Here is an 8716-nt window from a genome sequence, read left to right on the forward strand (position 1 = left end):
GTGAAATCCATTAGCGGAGAAGTTTTTCAAGCTTGATATTTTTAATACTTATGTCTAAAACAAATCTATATGTATTTTAGAACCAGAAGTAGGAATTACTAAAAGAAACAAATAGGCTAACCTCTACAACAATGACCTTTAATTTACAACAACAATCAATCTACCACAAAAGAAAAAAACTTCTGCATGCAAATATCAACGCTAATTTTTCCGCAGTTGTAGTTCATTCAATCGTAAACGTATGCCCACTTCAACTGTGAGTTCTTAAGAATTTAAAATTAGTTCCGCGCCTTCAAAGCGGAGGCAGGCTTTACGGCCCATAAACACTAAAATTGCATTTAGTTTTGATGCGAGTTACGTGAGACTATGATACTTTTGCGGAGTACTTTGTACCATTAATGGTTATGTTTTGTTTTGAAAAGTTTAGTATTTGAATTCATTTGACACTTGAGAACAGAATTAAGAACGTGTATTTTAAATTGGTATGTCTGTATGTATTATATTTGAAAAAGTTTACATGTATTAGACATAATTATTTATCTATGTATTTACTTATATGTATGTGTGTATTGTGTATTATTTTATATGCAGTATATTATTTATTCGCAATTCTTTTGAATTGCATGAAAATTGTAGTCCTTCCCACGTTTATTCCTCTGCCCAAAGGTTGCCTGGAAGAGATCGCTGTTTTAGCGATAAGGCCGCCATTTTGCGTTCATGCCACTTTTGTTTATTCGATATGTAATAATTAGTTTTAAGTATTGGTGCAATAATGAAGAAATAATAACATGCACATATACCTCAATCCTAAATAAAAATCAAATAGACTATACCTTTTCTTGAGATTCAAGTTTATGGCTTGACAAATGTCATCAAAATCGGTTCAGTGGTTAAATGCATGCCTTACAGATAGACAGACACCGTTACTTTGTAAGATTAATATGAATGAGTAAATGTAATCTAAATTATAAACGTCTCCTTTATTATAGTTATCAGATTTAGCCTTAAAATATAATAAATAAATATTGGACAACATCACATACATTACTCTGATCCCAATGTAAGTAGCTAAAGCACTTGCCTTATGAAAAATCAGAAGTAACGACGGTACCACAAACACCTAGACCCAAGACAACATAGAAAACTAATGAACTTTTTCTACATCGACTCGGCCGGTAATCGAACCCGGGACCTCGGAGTGGCGTACCCATGAAAACCGGTGCACACCCTACTCGACCACGGAGGTCGTCAATATTAATACCAATTAAATATTCAAAATACACATAAATTTAACAAGTAACCAATTAAGTTTCATAGTCGAACAGGCACGCCCTATTCGTGTATGTAATGTACTGTATATATGTAGTAAAATATATCTCTCCTGGGAATTTTAAGGAAATTGCTTACACATGAGATAGCATTGTAGGCAGATAATTACTGGAAATACTTACATATAGTTAGCTACTTGTCGACTGCGGGTCCACCTCGCGTTTTAGGCTTGGTTATTAGGTTTTGGGTATATAAAAAAGTTTCCCTCCTTCGTTGAGGTTCGAGCTTGCTTCATAACAAATTTCATAAAATTCGGTTGTGGTTTGGCCGCGAAGACGCAACAGACACACAGACAGATAGACAGAGCTAGTTTTGCATTTATAACATACATAGATATAGTGTGCGTACTAATATAAAGTACACTCGTCCTTAAATATCGTTTTTTGTATTGCTGTGGCTAACTTGTTTGTCGTTTACTTGGTGTTAGGGTGTTGTGATAATATTGATTGCTGTATTTCTTTTGTTTTTTTTATTTAAATAATAACAATAATTTAAATTAAATATATATATGAGTTAACAAAATAAATATGACTTTAATTAAATATTACCATTAGCTAAGTACTCTACTTTCATGTGATTTGGCACTTTACAAGGAGTGAAACTTATTATATTTTATGGGTTATTTATATAACCTGTGTTAAGAAGAATTAGCCCATCGCCCAGTGGAAAATTAATGGAATTTCGGTTTTAAAGGTGAGTTAATCAGTGTAAGCAATACATAAGATGATTTAAATATGTTATCAGGAAGGTGACAGGTGATTGTCAGGTACCCCATTTGCAATTCTGTCATTACATGTTTGATACAAAAAATTTATATTAACAATGTTGATTTAGTACCAAAGTAGACAAAGTTTTGGCCCAATAGTTGGCGTATTGGTTGAGTTATATTTTATCATTCTTATGTTTTCAAAAGCAATAGCTGGTAAATAAATAAAATTTTAAACTTAAGATGCAGCGCCTCTCAGAGAAAGTTTTAGTATACAATATTGTCATATAAGTATCTGCGCTCCACAGTTTAAACAGCATCAAATTAGACTCTTGATTGACCAGCGAGAATTGCGTACTTTCGTATTTTATATAGCATCTTTAATACAATAATGACAACGGAATTGAATAAATGCAAAATTAACTATACTTGCAATGTTAGACTGCCAATAACAATGCCAATAATATTAACGACAATGAGAAATCTTTCTCAAAATACTAATACTATACTTAAATGCTTAAATGCTATATTCTAATATAGTTTATACTAGCGACCCGCCCCGGCTTCGCACGGGTATAATGCTGATACTAAACGTTCACAGTCGTTCAGTCATTAAACAAAACAATTGTTGTTAAGTGCAAAAAAATGTGTTCATTTACGACATAACTTTAGAAACCTCTAAAATTATAAGTGTTTCTATACTATATTGTGCATGTATTATACATATAAATTAAAACCTTCCTATGGAATAAATCTATCTATTAAAAAAAAAACATATCAAAAAACATAAATTTTAAAGATCTAAGCGTATATAGGGACAGACCGCTGTCTGTGACCGTTGTAAGTGACTGTTTTATTCTATGTATTGATATATTCTTTTTTATGCAATAGGTAGGAAAACGGGCAAATGGACCACCTTGTGGTAAGTGGTCACCACCGCCCATAGACACTAGCTCTGTATGAAATAATAAAAATTCCTTCCATCACATTTATACGCCGCTCAACTTGGAACCTACATATGTCCCTTATGCCTGTAATTAAATCGGCTCACTCACTACTCTAAACCTAATACAAGAAATACTAAGCATTGCTGTTTGGTGGTAGAACATCTGATGAGTAGGTGGTACCTACCCAGAGAGGCTTGCACACAACTTACCATCAAGTAAAGGTATTCTGGTAGTTCAATAACTATTTCGATGAGTAAACTTTAGCAAGTATCAATAATCAACAATCCGAAAATCGAAATCTAGTCCGATACGAGGCCAAGGAACCATTTCGTTCAAAATAATAACACTTCAGATACTTTCCTGTTGCTATTGAGATTCTCGATAAATCCAGATTACACCAGTTTCGACCAGTTTAGATTAAATACCCTCAACATCGAATGTTTTGTTTAAACATTCCAAATTCTGATTACAACGATCGAGTAATTTATTAAGGATGTGCCAAAATCAACTTTGAATAACTAAAGAATCGTTGAAAGCATTATTAATAAAAGTCGATTAACCCGTCAAGTCATTCAGGTTAAGTGTCTTAAAAACGGCTATCGAGAGCGTTTCATCAAAAAGCAATTTCCATTAAGTGTTTACTATTCGTTTTGAATTCAAATTAAGTATTTTATTTAAAAGCTTTAAGATAGTTAGTTGCACACTGTATATTAACAGTTTCTATATACGTATTGCATTTGACTTTACTGGTACAGAGTTTATTTGATTTGAACAAGCTTATATTACAACGAGTCCGATTTGAGCAAATATTTGGTATTGATAAAGGCTGACTATAGCCTAAGGGCGGAAAAGATTTTTTTCAATATCAACTATGTAGTTGGGTTATATGGCAAGCGACTGTCAATAGATATTAGCATCGTATGAAACTTTAAGTATTTCTTATATTTGTGGAGTTAATGCTTGTTGACTTCCAGGCAGGAGACATAACATACATATATAATTTATGTATGTTATGTCTCCTGCCACATGACTGTTTTTTTAGACGTTGAAAAAGAGTAACTACTGAGTTTTTTTTTTCTTTATTTTAAATAGTTTGTTCAATGACGATTTAAAAGTGCTTGGAAAAGCCTGCTTGAATAAAGTATATTTTGATTTGATTTGATTACCAAAGACGATATTACGTGCCTTGTGACTGTAGTTACACTGGCTCACTCACTCTTCAAATCGGAATACAAATAATACCACCAGGTATGAAGTTTAAAGTTTAATATCCTGGTAGCATAAGTGTGAAAGTGTAATTTAACTGTGAACTAATATTTCGACCATCATCGTATCGCCGAAATAGCTCAGTTGGGAGAGCGTTAGACTGAAGATCTAAAGGTCCCTGGTTCGATCCCGGGTTTCGGCAATTTGTTTTGATAAAATTTCAAAACTAATTACAACACCGTAACTTTTTTATATATTTTCAACAAATTGAAGTACAAGTTCTTTAAGCATAAGAGACAGACAAAGTTCCCCTTTTTTTAAATATAACTTTTTTTACAATTTTACCATTTAAGTATAACGTCAGTATAGATCATAATAATAAAAAAAAATACAAAACGATAACTGATATTATAAATATGGGAAAATGAGTTTGTTTTTTTGTTACGCTTTCACTTCATAAAATCATCAAGAATTTTTGCATACACTGTGAATGCTACAGAGCAGTTCATGAAGTAGCTAACACTTCACCTCCAATACGCGGGCGGAAACTAGTACTATATAAGGCAGATGATTTCGTTTCTTTGTTTGTATTTTTGTACGCACTCATCTAAAGAACTGCTAGTCCGATTTGAGAAAATATTTCTACAATAGATAGTGCATTTATTGAAGAAGGTTTAAGATCACACATTATTTAACGGACTTTACAGTGAAGTTTAATGTGAATGAAACCGCAAGGAGCATCTCGTTTATGTCGTATTATACCTCTGTCTTTACTTGGTGGTAGGGCTTTGTGCGTCTTGGTAGGTAACACCTACTGATCACATATTTTAACGCTGAACAAGAATACTAGTATTTTTGCGTTTCGGTTTGATCTGTAAATGAGTCATTGTAACTACAAGCATAAGGAACTTCAGAGTTTAGATCCCTAAGTTGATGGCACTTAATCAATATAAGGAAATATTTCTTATAGACACAGATCAATGTCTAGGGCGTTGGGAGGCCACTTATTATTTACCAGTTCGCTTAACTATACAAATAGTGTTATATTTGTGCGTCAGGTGATCGTGTAACTTCTAAACGACTTGATTGATTGATTTCATATTATTCCACAACATATTCGTTTCGTTTTCCTCTTCATAATATTTCCTCCTATTCAGAAGATTCAAGAACGGTTGTTGGTTATACAAATACGTAAAAAATACGTTTTTGTTTTTAAAAGAGCGACTGTGCACGTTACGTGTCTTTCTTGTAAGCTGCTTTCCGAAACGGTGGTCGAAATATTGACGAATCAAAAATGCTCAATGGACAATACTTTATCTGGAATGTATTGATTGGGGACGTCTTATTTAAGGGTTAATTAAAGGTTACATAATCTGTCTGAAATCACAGCCGAATCTTCAAAGTCATTAAGCTATGAACCCACTTATAATCGCGGAAATACGATGGTCCACATTAATATCCGAAGTGGAAAGGGATCGGAAACCATTAGCCAACACAAATATCGATTAAGTTATATAATTATCACAAATGGATGCTTAATTATATTAAAGAGGTTGAGTTTTTGTAAGACTATATCCTATCAAAACATAAATGTGAAATGAGAGCCTAGCTCAATATTATGATATAGGCCTTGGTTGTTGACTTCGACGACAAAAGAAGTGAGATCTAAATGGGTGCCAAGTTCAATGGTCAGTCCTGAAATTTATTTATAACTACATAAAATATCATTGTCATATGTCATATGTCATACAACATCATAAATATCTTGACACGCTACCGCGTATCTAGATATTTATGCAATAAACAGGAATTATTAAATTTTAATCACCGTGAATGATTCGTTAGCTGATTTTCTAAAATTTAAATCTAGTTCGAAATTTAAAATTTCATAGATTAGAAAAATCGATGACTTAAACTTAAGGGAATTATTATATTTTTTTAAATTCTTAAAAAAGTATAATTAAAAAATTACTGCTTTAATTATTTCAATATTTATATACTGTATTACACGATTAGAATAATTTTGTTAGAGCTTTCAAGCGAGTACAACTATTCTATAAAAACAAACTCAAAATACACCGCAGAAGACTATCGTGAGACATAAAAATGTCATATGCCACATTAACTAAAAAAATACTATAGCACTTGAAGGATACGTGTATACGTATCAAAGTAGCGTATCACCGTAAATCGGTTTCAAACATTTCACAAGTGAAATACCAAATGGACTGTAGTTTCAACTTTTGAGGTTCAAATTCCAATTCCACTACACAGCCATCTTCAAATTCGTTCAAACTTAAACCAATACATCTGGACTACATCTTGCACATCTAAGATTAAATCAGTTCGATAGGACGATCGTGTGGAAATAGATTACGTTACTAATATTGACCAAGATAGCTTTTATCCATATATAATATTCTACATTACGAAAATGGTTTTGAAAATGGATGTGGATGGATATAGAGGTAGGGGAAGACCCAAGAAACGATGGATGGATTGTGTGAAAGACGATATGGTTAGAAAGAATGTTACTAGTGAGATGACGTCCGACAGAGAAGTATGGAAGAAGAAGACATGCTGCGCCGACCCCAAGTAAAATTGGGATAAGGGCAGGAGGATGATGAATATTCTACATTACGATATACGAAAGAGAATATTACATACTAAAAGCACACTAACGTATGAGAAACAGATGTGTAAACTATGTCACATGAATGACTAACAGCAAGTCTAAATCATCATTACCGAAGTTACTTGCAAAATTGTAGTGACAATGATGTTAGAACTGTTATAAAATTCGGAGAAGATAACAAAAACGAAATTTCTGGTTACATTTCTTAGAATTTACAATCTATACTAGTACTTGGTTCACATAAAATTTAATATTGTTAAGGTAAATTGACAAGGAAAATGTGCATGTATAAAAAGCCTGATTTATAAAGTTCGTGCGTGATTATGATTGAATTCGATTTTTTAAGACAAACCTTTTCAAACAGTCATGACAGACGAAAACACGTCTATTAAAAAAATCTACTTCCAGTTTGAAAAAATAATAATAATAAAAATCAAAAGCATCTTAGCATTATTTATATAACGTGCCAACGTTATATAGATCCAAAAACGTTTACAAAAGCCATTTTGTAAATGAATATTCGAGTCTTATCCAAAATATCTTCAATCTTTGACCAAGAGCTTGCATATTTTGCGAACGCTAAGCGAAAATGCGGGTTCTTTGTTTCAAAATAAATGAGTTGTGAAGACGTTGAGATTTAAGGAAACAGCAATTTGGAGAAGCAATTTCTGTTACCAGTAACCCTGAAGTGCACTTTTATCCGATGCGAATGTAAATCTATATAAGTTTTTCTTTCAAACTAAAGTAATTCATATTTTATAGTTAGTATTTAAGCTTTTGCACGACGTAGAAGTAATTTTTAATAAAGCTTCTTATATTTAGGTAAGTCATTTGGATATATTTTGAAGTAGTATTGTAATTAATAAATACATCATATTTTTATAAGGCACGAAAACTACACATGACCTTGAAATTGGAGCAATCTCTGACTCTGAATGACTTTGACAATCAGTAGTACGACAAGGAGGAGCGCAAAAAAATATTGGACATATATAAGTTTTATTTTGCAATTTTATGTTTCTCAAAATACTATCACTTGAAATATAAACAAACGTTCAAGTTGTGATTTTACTCAAATTTACCTACTGAACCATATCACGGATAGAAATCCTACCGCATGTATAGCGTCCATTATATACTCGAACCCTTGGTAAAGTACTCTCAAGACGGCAACAAATTCAACACGTGCGTATAAAATATTACTTCCTTCAGGGTTTGTTTCGCACGTCGTAGTACCCTTATTTAAAAGTAAGAAGTGCCTACTTGTATCGAGATTTATTTAAACCAAATTGAAATAATTATAGTTTCAAAAAAACAAATGAGCTTTCATTTTGAATGAGCTTTCGTTTCTTTAATCAGAGTTATATAACGTAATGTGTGTATATCCACTAAGATTCAAATCCTTTTGCTACTATGGCAATATAGGCAGCATTTAGGCTGAGGAGATCTATGCCGAGCCACGAGCAGATCACACGACAGACGAGGCTAAACATGTTCTATAATAAATAAAAAACAGAGACCCCTCTCAGAACCATTACTCAAAACAAGTTCAGAACCCCATATATTCCAATTTCTTCTACAGCTCGCATTGTAGGAGTGATAGAATAATCTCCAAACCTTCCCAGCTCATAGAGTTTCTGCCAAGAGGTGGGGAGTTTTTCAATCGCATATTCTAGTTATTCGATATACACCGAATAAAAAAATTAAACTTTTATTGTATAGTAAAAAGGAGAAGGGACACTGGGTCACTTGAATGAAAGTGGTCACCTCCTCTCAAAGACATTGTCACAGAGAATAAAGAAGGGTGATGTCTATTGTGACTATAATTGCTCTCTCTCTTCAAGTAATATATAATAATATTTGGTAATAGTTTAACTTATGAGTGAAAGGTAC

At 32.7% G+C, this 8716-nt stretch overlaps 1 non-coding gene across 1 annotated transcript; it reads left to right on the forward strand.

Moving 5' to 3' along the window:
• Nucleotides 1-4317: 4317 nt before the first annotated feature.
• On the forward strand, nucleotides 4318-4390 carry Trnaf-gaa (transfer RNA phenylalanine (anticodon GAA)). Its single transcript has one exon. It is a non-coding gene; the product is annotated as a tRNA-Phe (tRNA).
• Nucleotides 4391-8716: the final 4326 nt, after the last annotated feature.

The sequence above is a fragment of the Vanessa tameamea genome, chromosome 5, assembly GCF_037043105.1.
Source record: "Vanessa tameamea isolate UH-Manoa-2023 chromosome 5, ilVanTame1 primary haplotype, whole genome shotgun sequence".
Classification (NCBI taxonomy): Eukaryota; Metazoa; Arthropoda; class Insecta; order Lepidoptera; family Nymphalidae; genus Vanessa; species Vanessa tameamea.